The sequence below is a fragment of the Cetorhinus maximus genome, chromosome 31, assembly GCF_964194155.1.
Source record: "Cetorhinus maximus chromosome 31, sCetMax3.hap1.1, whole genome shotgun sequence".
Lineage (NCBI taxonomy): Eukaryota > Metazoa > Chordata > Chondrichthyes > Lamniformes > Cetorhinidae > Cetorhinus > Cetorhinus maximus.
The window spans coordinates 14,312,739-14,324,023 of NC_135909.1; the positions used below are offsets into that span (position 1 = coordinate 14,312,739).

At 43.1% G+C, this 11,285-nt stretch overlaps 2 non-coding genes across 2 annotated transcripts; both read right to left on the reverse strand.

The window, feature by feature from the left end:
- Window positions 1–1,829: 1,829 nt before the first annotated feature.
- Window positions 1,830–1,903, reverse strand: trnat-agu (transfer RNA threonine (anticodon AGU)). Its single transcript has one exon. It is a non-coding gene; the product is annotated as a tRNA-Thr (tRNA).
- An 872-nt stretch (window positions 1,904–2,775) lies between these two features.
- trnaw-cca (transfer RNA tryptophan (anticodon CCA)) lies at window positions 2,776–2,847 on the reverse strand. The gene has a single exon. It is a non-coding gene; the product is annotated as a tRNA-Trp (tRNA).
- Window positions 2,848–11,285: the final 8,438 nt, after the last annotated feature.

Consider the following 11,285-nt stretch of genomic DNA (forward strand, 5'->3'; position numbering starts at 1 on the left):
ACAAGGGCAGTAGGTGCATGGGACGCCATCAACTGGAAGTTCCCCTCCAGGCCTCTTACTATCCTGACTTGGAAATATATCGCTGTTCCTTCAATGTCGCTAGGTCAAAATCCTGAAACTCACTCCCTAACAGCACTTTGGGTGTACCTACACCAGAGGGACTGCAGTGGTTTAAGAAGGCAGATCACCACCACCTTCTCAAGGGCAATTAAGGATAAACAATAAATGCTGGCTTAGCTAGCGACACCCACATCCCAAGAATGAATAAAGAAAGGGTAATATCCCAAGGTTGCATACTGCCATTGTCACATTGCAACACCGCCTTGTGCTATTCCCCAAATGTTCTGGAATGGCAGCCCAAATCCCCAGACCGTTATCCTCCCTTCAGCCAACATTCTGTCCCTTGATTAAGTCCATCCTGAGAAGAGGTACTCGGCATTCCGAGTTCCTCTGCAGACATACAGTTGCTGCTAATGGACCAAAAGGCATAAAACCTGAAAGAAACCCTCTGGCACAGCCCTCTGAGCATATCTCCATTAGACCATGCAGACAATACCTGCTTCATAGATAACAATGGCGGGAAGTATAAGCAATTTCAGTGTCAGCATTCTGTAGAAATAGAGGATTCAAGATAAAACAGAATTAAAAATACTGAACAGATTCTCAGGGAACAGGACTCAAGTCAAAGTCGAAAAATCCCATGGATTTTTAGACGAAAGCTTTAACCACTGGACAATGGCAGCTGAAATCACCCCCCTTTTATACAGAGCAAAAATGTTCCTACACTGTTTCACTTTTGTTCAAGTTGTTTATAGTCAACGAAGAGAATAAACTGTCAGAGGGAATTTCCTTCATTTATGGAAACACCAACAACCGCCAGTTGTCAATCACTCAGCCCCATCAGACCCACCCACACTGACGGGAGCTTCCTGCATCCAGCACTGGCCCTGTCGCACTCACCAGCTGCTCACCCAGACCCCACTCTCACAAACACTGAACATGGCTACCCAACCCAGACTCGTCCCCTCCACACTGACAGATACAACACGGTCACACTCTGCTTCAGTGAGATGAATGTCGCGAGCGGTTTCTTTTGAAGAAATTGTGGCTGATTAAGGCACTTTAAAATTCCTGATTATTTGTAGTGAATCCGTCACAAACCCCTTGGGATTTTCGTGGAGTGATACCTAACATCCCTCTTTGTGAAAGGCTATTTAAGTTAAATGATAATCTCTTTCGGTGAAGTAGGTTGTGAGGAGAATTCCTTGAAACGTTTACGTGTTGTCACGTTAACAACATGTAAACAATTGACACTTTTATTCACGAATAAAGTTAAACCAAATGTCCGCCCCGATGTTAGCTCAGAATATTCAGCATTTTAAATGGACTGGGAAACAGTTTAAACACACATCTTCAGTGAGTTCTCGGAAAACAGGATTCAGCAACTGATTGTTGCAGCGTTCATGCAGTCACCTGTTTTTATCTCTTCCTCTTATGAAGTTTGAATCCTCTCGCTGACCCAGTGATTTTTTTTCTTGTTCTGTTGTCTTGTTCTTCCAAAATCTCGATGTCAGTTTCTGAGCTTCAACTATTAAATAGAAAAGCGCCCATCTCTTCCAGTAGAAACGCACGAGGGAGTTTCTCAGTGTGAGTGACCAATTTCCACAAATCTCCTCTTTAGTCAAAGAAACGAAACTCTCCTTGCATTGAAAGAATAGAAGATAATCTATTGCACAAGGATGGACAATTTGAGCCAGCAATTCGGAAGTACTCACCCGAACCAAGCCATATTTTGCATAGGTCAGCTCAAAAACTTCGAAATTGGAATAAGGCTCTGCTAGGATTTGAACCCAGGATCTCCTGTTTACTAGACAGGCGCTTTAACCAACTAAGCCACAGAGCCAAGATTCATTCATAAATAATTTAATCACAGATCCAAACTTCAGGAGTTCCCGGAAAACAGGATTTAGTCATTGTTTTTTCCAGCGTTCATACAGTCACCTGCTTTAATCTCTCTTCCTCTTATTCCCCGGGATGATGTTTGAATTCTATCACTGACCCAGTGTTTTTTTCACTTGGTATTCCAAAATCTCGATGTCAGTGTTCAATTGTGAAATAGAATTGCGCCCATCTCTTCCAGTATCAAGAGTCTCTCAGTGTGAGTGGCCTCTTCCCCCAAATGTCTTCCTCAGTCGCAGAAACGAAACTCTGTTCTTGTGTTAAAATCTTTGCAGCTGTTCAACGATACAGGGAAAGACTATTTTAAACTACAATTCTAGAACAAAGGCAGATTTCGCCCTGTTATGACGGCAGTGCGTAATCGCACAGATCAGTTTCAACGAAATACGGCGCTGCTGGGATGTTTTTTTTTTACAGCCAAATGCCCTTCTTGTTGCTAGTTTTCCTCATTTATCTGGGTTGGAGACTGACACCATTATACTCTGTAGCTAGGTTATTTCATGATTAACAAGTCCTGGAGTGGGATTTGAACCTAGGACCTCCAGCTTCGAGGTAGGAGAGCTACCCATTGAGCCACTCTCAGCAAGTGCTTAAAAAGGTGGTATCTACTCACTGGAATTTCAGCCTTGATTCTTATGCTGAAGTCCAAGAGTGGGACTTGAATCCACAACTTTGGAATTCAAAGGCAAGAGTGCTACCAAGTGAGTCACAGCTGATACTGGCACAGACATCTATCGAAATTGTTTTTGAAATTAACCTGTTCGCCAAGATCCCCGCAAAATGATTACATGTTGCCACTTGAGCAGTAAAGCTTTTTGAGCTTGACGTGATTTGAACACGCAACCTTCTGATCTGGAGTCAGACGCGCTACCGTTGCGCCACAAGCCCATGTGTTGAAGATGGTATCGTACTACTCCTAGATTCGCTTCTTTACACCTTGATTATACTCCGGGTATTGGAATTTTGCTTAATCCCCATTTTCCCTCCGTTCTGTCAGGTCAGTGATTAATTTAAACTGTTTTCTAGGCTGTCTGCTGTTTAAGTATTTCCCAGACATTACTTATACTTTTTGCTTCTAACTTCTGCTTGATACAAAGTGCCCCGGAATATATGAAGGACAAATACAGAACTCTGCCAACTCCGAGTGACCTCGAAACAGCAACCTTGAATTTAATCGCTGAATCCACAAACCAATACCGACGCTCACACTGCTGCTGCATTGAGCTTGTGTCAGAAAACCTGAACTCGGGTGTCACTGAGTGACGGCTTCGTTTGCGGCCAACGCCGCGCACGCGCATGGATGCGCGTCCGTCATCTTTATTGGGGGCAATGTGCAGCAAGGCGCATGCGCTCTCATCGTTGATGTGCTCTGGATTACAAAATTCACGCTTTTCACAACCACTCCATCCGCAGCTCAGCACAAACCTCACAGACAGGGCTAGAAAGAGCAAATGGGACCCACTCTGTTCCCCCATTCTCACCCCACCCCCCAATTAAAATGACATGGTGGCGCCTTTTTAAAAAATATATCAAAGGATGAAATGTCGAAAGTAATTTCTGGCGGGAGAGAGAAAGTGGGAGAGTCAGGGAAATAACCGCGGCCCCAGTGCCGGCCCGCCGCGAGGTTCAGGAATCGCGGGATTGTTTGAAATTTCCGGCCAGCCATTTCATTCGTTCAGAAAGATGGTCCGTGTGAAATATTTCCAGACCATATCCCACATGATTCTCGTCAGCATGAAAATTCACCGCGGAAATAGCGAAAGATACACACATTTGATCAGGTCATGATTTACATCACTCACACCTTAAACATGAGGTCCCTGATGAAATCACGATGACTTGGAATTTCTCCGAAAATGTCAGCTGACCTCAGGGACTGGCAGAATTGCATTACCCACGTAATTGGCGAGGCGCAACCACAGGCCCAGCTGGCGAGTGGCGCAAACTGATATCACTGCTTCTGATCTTCACCAGAACAAAGTTAGATGTAACATTGTTTAGCAAACACATCGAGAGATGTAACAATCTTATTTATTCCAAAATTCATTCCATTCCGCTTTAATACTGGGTGGCTTTAATTCTTATTTCACACACCCTTCTGAGAATTGCAATGCTCTTTATTAAAATGTGCTTTTTATGTCATTTCATGTGTTAATTCCTAAGAGCCCTTTAATGTTTGGAAGAAAAATCAGAACCTTCAGCTGCCAAGTAAAAACATGGTTTTCAGGGAGTTGCACCAGATTTCCGTTTAAAAGGATCACGACAAGACTCAAGCCTGCAATCTTCTGAGACCTTAATCAACACCGAAGTCAGATATAGTCATACTCATGGAATGATACCTGACAGATCATGTCGCGGAGGTGGCGGCACAGGGTCAACGTCCATCACCAAAAGTGGCTCGGAACGACCAGCACAGGGCGAGCTGGCCGAGTCCTAAAGGGCATTCATGTTGACATTCACAATACAAGTATAGTATATCTACAGGCCCCCATTTATCCACTCAACACGTTGCCCTTTAAAATAACTCTAATAAATGGGTTAAACATGATTTTCCTATCACAAAACCATGCTGACTCTTTCCGATTACCTTGAAAGAGAGTATTTAATAGTATTGGCAGGAGTGACTACCACACAGTCCTTGTGGAGACAAGGTCCCATCTTCACATTGAGGATGTGCTCCATTGAGCTTGGTGGCACTAACACCGTGCTAAATGGGATCAATTTGGAACACATGTAGCAACTCAAAATTGGGCATCAACAAGCTTCTGTGGGCCATCAGGAGTAGCAGAATTGTAGTGGAACACAATTTGAAATCTCAAGGCTCAGCATACCCGCCCCCCACTACCGACTCTGCCATTGCCATCAAGCCAGGTGATCAACCTTAGTTCAATGAAGGGTGAGGAGGGCAAGCTAGAAGCAGTACCAAGCATACCTAAAAATGAGGTGTCAACCTGGTGAAGTTATAATACAGAGCTACCTGGTACCAAACAGCAAAGGCAGCAAGTGATAGGCAGAGCTAAGCGAGTCCAAAACCAACAGATCAGATCCGTGCCCTGCAGTCCTGCCATATGCAGTCATGAATAGTGGTGGACAATTAAACAACTCACTGGAGGAGGAGGCACCACAAATATCCCCATCCTCAATGATAGAGGAGCCCAGCATATCATTGCAAATGACAATACTGACACATTCACAAATATCTTCAACCAGCGTTCCAAGTGGATGATCCATCTCGGCTGACTTCTGAGGACCCCAGCAATACAAAGGCCAGTTCTCAGTCAATTTGATTCACTCCACATATCAGGAAATGGCTGAAAGCACTGGGCACGGCAAATGCAATGGCCCCTAAAGACATTCTGGAAATAGTACTGAAGACTTGTGTTCCAGAACTTAATATGCCCCTAGCCAAGCTGTTCAAGTACAGCTGCAACACTGGCATCTACCCGGATATGTGGAACATTTCTAAGGTATGTCCTGCACACATAAAGCAGGACAAATCCAACCCGGCCAATTACCGCCCCATCAATCACTCTCCATCATCAGTAAAGTAATGGAAGAGGTCATCAACAGTGCAATCAAGTGGCACTTGCTTAGCAATAATCTACTCACTGATGGCATGCCTGGGTTCTGCCAGGGACACCGAGCTTCTGATCTCATTATAGCTTTTGTTCAAAAATGGACAAAGGAGCTGAACTCCAGAGGTGAGGAGAGATTGACTGCCCTTGGCATCAAGGCCACATTTGAGTGAGTGTGACATCAAGGATCCCTAGCAAAGCTGGAGGCAATGGGAATCAGGGGGAAATCTTTTCACTGGTTGCAGTCTAATCTAGCACAAAGGAAGATGATTGTGGTTGTTGGAGGTCAATCCTCTCAGTTCCACGACATCACTGCAGGACTTCCTCAGGGCAGTGTCCTAGTCCAACCATCTTCAGCTGTTTCATCCATGATGTTTCTCCCACCATAAGGTCAGTAGTGGGCATGTTCGCTGATGATTGCGCATTGTTCAGCACCATTTCTGACTCTTCACTTCACTTACTCCTTTTCCTGTTTAAATATCTGTAGAAACACTTGCTATCCATTTGTACATTTCTAGCTAGATTGCTCTCATTTCCCTAATTTCTTTCTTCTGATTAACCTTTTAGTCATTTTCTGCCTTCATTATATTTCTGACCAATCTTCTGGCCTGCCATTCATTTAAAAAAAGAGCGTGGACAGCGGCGAGACTTCATTTTAAAAAGAGCAGTGAGCGGGAAGACTTCATTTTAAAAAGAGCAGAGAGCGGGGAGACTTCATTTTAAAAAGAGCACGGAGAGCAGGGAGACTTCATCGAAAAAAGAGCACGTAGAGTGGAGAGAGTTAATCTAAAATAGAGCAATGATACTTCATTTTTCTAAAAAAAAGCAAGGAGACTTCCTTGAAAAAGATCGCGCAGAGCGGGGAGACTTCATTTTAAAAAGAGTGGGGAAGTGGGAGATTTCATTTTAATAAGAGAGCGAAGAGCAGGGAGACTCCATTTGAAAAAGAGCTGGTGGGATTTCATTTTTCAAACAACGCGGAGGCTTCATTTTAAAAAGAGCGATTATACTTAATAATGAAAAGAGCGGGTAGGCTTAATTATAAAAAGAATGGGGAGACTTCATTTAAAAAAGAGTTCTGAGAGTCAGGGGACTAATTTTTTTTAAAGCGCAATGAGTGGGGAGACTTCATTTTAAAAAGCCCGGGGAAACTTTGTTTCAAAAAGAGGGCGGATGGAGTTCATTTTAAAAACGGAGATGGAAGCGCAATGACTAAATTTTTTATAAGAGCGCGAAGGGCGGGAAGACATCATTTTAAACAGAGCGCACAGAGCGGGGAGACTTCATTTCAAAAAGAGCGCACAGAGCGTGGAGACTTCATTTCAAAAAGAGTGCAGGATGCGGGATATTTCATTAAAAAGAGCGCACAGAGCGGGGAGACTTCCTGTGAGACCAGCGGCTGTGTGACATCATGAACCACAACCGAACGCGAGTGCAGGGAAAGCAGCTGATCGATTAGAAGGATTAGTGAGTTTCTCGTCTTTAAAATAAAAGTTAGGTCTTTAGTTTGTGTTTAGGTCTTTCATCCTTTTTTCTCTTAAAAATACTTTGTTCATCATAAGATCCATACTTGTGTAAAAAAATACAATAAAGTGTAAAGAGCGGGGAATTCTTGAAGTGTAAAGGGCAGAGATACTAGAGTAATTAATTAATAAATTGAATAGAATATAATAGTGATGGCAGGGTGGTTGGTGTGTTGCTGCTGCAGCATATGGAACCTGCTGGACACCAAGGTGATCCAGAGCAAACACATCTGTAGTAAGTGCTTACAGATTGATGAACTTTGGATCTGAGTTGAAGAGCTGGTGTCCGAGCTGCAGACATTGTGCTACATCAGGGAGGGGGAAAGTTACCTGGACACTTTGCCCCAGGAGGTGGTCACACCCCTCAGATTAGTTAATTCAAATTTGGTCTGTGATCAGGGACAAGAGGGTGTGACTGCTGGTGAGACAGGTATGGGGACCCAGGAGGTGGCATTCAAGGAGCCTCGGCTCCTGCAATTGTCCAACAGTAATGAGGCTCTTGCAAACTGTGTGGATGAGAGCAGGGACTGCAGGGGAGTATGAGTGAACTGACCACGGCACTGTTGTACAGGGAGCCATTCAAGTGGGGGCAGGAAATAGGAACGTATTAGTGATAGGGGACAGTCAAATCACGGGGATATATAGTGTTCTCTGCAGCCATGAGCATGAGTTACAAAGGCTGTGTTGCCTGCCCGGTGCCAGGGTTAAGGAAATCTCGTCAGGGCTGGGGAGGAACTTGGAATGGGATGGGAGGGGAGGGATCGAGTTGTTGTTGTCCATGTTAGTACCAATGTCACTGAAAGGATTAGAAAGAAGGTTCTGCGAAACAATTTGAACAGTTAGGAGCGCAATTTAAAAAGAAAGGAACCTCCCAAGGAATATTTTTTTATTACTACCTGAGCCATGGGCAAACTGGCATAGGGTAATTAAAGTCAATGAGTTAAATGTGTGGCTGAAAGGTTGGTGTGAAAGGAATGGCTTTCCATTCATGAGGCACTGGCACCAGTACTGGGTAGAAGGGCGGTGGTTCCGGTGGGAGAAGCTTCACTTGAATCGTTCTGGGACCAATGTCCTGGCAAAACGAATAACTAGGGCTGCAGAGAAGACTTTATATTAAATAGAGGGGGGAAGTAGGATAGGGTGGTGAGGGTTCTAGAGAGGGAATGTATAGGCTTACAAAGTAAAAGGATATGGCAAAATTGTAGGGCAGCTATTAAGGCAATAATTCCCAGAGTGTGACAGGAAGAGACAGAGTCAACAAACATAAAAAAAACAGCAGGACATAGGGTCAAAGGGGGAAAAATGGTAAAAAGGCAAAATCAATGCCTCTTTACTTAAATGCATGTAGTATTCAGAACATGATAAATGAATTAACAGCACAAATAGACGTTAATATGCATGATCTTATAGCCATTATGGAGACATGGTTACAAGGAGATCAAAGCTGGGAACTAAATATCCAAATGTATGTGCCTTTTCGAAAGGACAGGCAGGAAGGAAAGGGTGGTGGGGTAGCTTTGTTAGTGCGAGATAGAATAAGTACAATGGCAAGAAATGATCTAGGATCAGAAGTAGAATCCATTTGGTTGGATGTAAGATATAACAAAAGGAAGAAGACGCTGGTGGGAGTAGTCTATAGGCCCCAAACAGTAGCTATACCGTAGTACAGAGAATAAATCAGAAGACAATGAAGGCATGTAAAAAAAAGGCTGTACATTAATCTTGGGTGACTTTAATCTTCATGTAGATTGGGAAAATCAAATTGGCCAAGGCAGCCACGAGCATGAATTCATAGATTATATTCGGGACAGTTTCCTAGAATAATATTTTGATGATCCAACCAAAAATCCAGCTGTTTTAGACCTGGAAATGTGTAATGAGGCAGGTCTAATAAATGGTCTCAGAGTAAGAGATCCCCTAGGAAGCAATGATAATAACATGGTAGAATTTAGAATTTGAGAGTGAGAAACTTGGGTCAGAAACAACTGTGCTTAACTTAAATAAGGGTAATTACAAGGGAATGAGGGAAGATTTGGCTGGGTAGGACTAGGAAAGGAGTTTACCAGGAAAGACAGTTGAGGAACAATGGCGGACATTTAAGATAATAGTGTCTGGCTCACAACAAAGATATATCCCAGTCAGGAAAAAGGATTCTTGGAAGGGAATAAAGCAACTATTGTTAATCAAGCAAGTTAACAATAGCATCAAATTGAAAGAAAAAAATATATAATGTGGCAAAGATTAGTGGTAAGCAAGAGGATTGGGAAAGCTTTAAAAATTAACAAATGATGATCAATAAAGAGGGAGAAAATAAACTTTGAGGGTACACTAGCGAGTAACATCAAAACAGACAGTAAGAGTTCCTTTTAATACACAAAAAGGAAGAGAGAGGTCAAAGTGAACAAAGGCCCCTTAGGGAATGAGGCTGGGGTAATAATAATGGGGAACCAGGAAATGGCAGACGAGTTGAATAAATATTTTGGATCAGTCTTCACAGTAGAAAACACTAATAGCATTCCAAAAATACTAAATAATCAAGGGGCAAAAAAGGCGGGGGTGGGGGGAATAAATACAATAACTATCAATAGAGGAAAAGTACTAGGGAAACGAATAGGGCTAAAGGCTGATAAGTCCCCTGGGCCTGCATGCTTGCATCATAGGATATTAAAGGAAGTAGCTACAGAGACAGTGCATCCACTGGAAGTAATCTTCCAAGAATCCTTGGACTCTGGAAGCGTCCCAGAGTATTGGAAAACTTCCAATGCAACACTCTTATTCAAAAAGGGAGGGAGACAAAAACAGGTAACTATAGGCCAGTTAGCTGAACAACTGTCACTGGGAAAATGTTAGAGTCTATTATAAAGGATGTAATAGCAGAGCATTTAGAAATGAACAATATAATCAATCATGTCAGCATGGTTTCATGAATGGGAAATCATGCCTGACAAATTCATTAGATTTTTTTGAGGAGATAACAAGCAGGATAGATGAAGACGAACCAGTATATGTAATATATTTGAATTTCCAAATGGCATTTGATAAGGTACCGCATGTGAGGCCAGATGTAGATAGGTTGATTCCCCTGGCTGGTGGGTCCAGAACCAGAGGGCACAGTGTCAGAATAAAGGGCAGGCTACTTAAGACTGAGGTGAGGCGGAATTTCTTCAGTCAGAGGGAGGTGAATCTTTGAAATTCTCTACCCAGGAGGTCTGAAAGCCCTGATCTGTCACCTGGAGTTAATACCTGTGCTCTGACAGACAAATTATACAATTTCGAGTTTCCTAGTATTTTCTGGCCACATTTTCTGCTGAAAGGTGACACTTTATTTGCTGGGCAGTTTAAGGACCCTCTATGAAACTCACTCACTAAACATTCAAATGTGACAGTGTTTATTGCATGGGGCTTCCATTTATTCAGACACAGATCTGTGATAACAGTAGCTTGGGTTGGGATGTGATTCAGACCCACAGTTTTCTGATCTGAAGTTCGATGTATTCCTGTGTGACATAAGAATTTGCTAACTTTTTCTGCGTGGTGTTGTTCAATGGCATCAAGGGCGGAGATGTGTCACCGATCCCTCGGCCACAGTTTTGTTTTTTGCAGTTTCTAGTAAGGGAGAACCAGTTGCAGACATGGGCGACAAAGTATGTGAATATCTTTATCTTGTTTTCGGAGAAGGCACTAAAACATTCACCACTGTCAGCAGCGCAGGACTTTACCAAATTCTGGATAAAATTGACTGTCCATCAAATCTCCTCCATCCTTTCATTACAACATGCACTGTACTGTACAGTTTGACGGCACCACTTCCAACAGCTTCAGGGTGAAGAATGGAGTGAAATGAAGAATGGGTTGTTTCCTTGCCCCACTTTGTTTAGTATTTAATTTTCTCATGATCCTGCCCTTTGCCATCCCTGCAGGTTTCCTGCATAACAGGTCAGATAGCAAACCGTTAAATTGTCCCAGTTGAAAGTGAAGGCAAAGATACAGCAGGTCTTGATCAGAGAACTCCTCTATCTGATGATACCACACTCATCGCCAACAGGGATTCTCAGCTACAAAGAATCATGGATTGTACTTCCCATGCCTGTAACTTGTTCTCCCCAGAATACTTACGGTAGAATGTATAATATGAGGAATAAGTGTCCCGTGGTGCAGCACAGGAGCGTCACTGCTTCTCTGGGTTCGAGTCCCACCCTAGGACTTGATGGCCAAACAGGTTGATCAT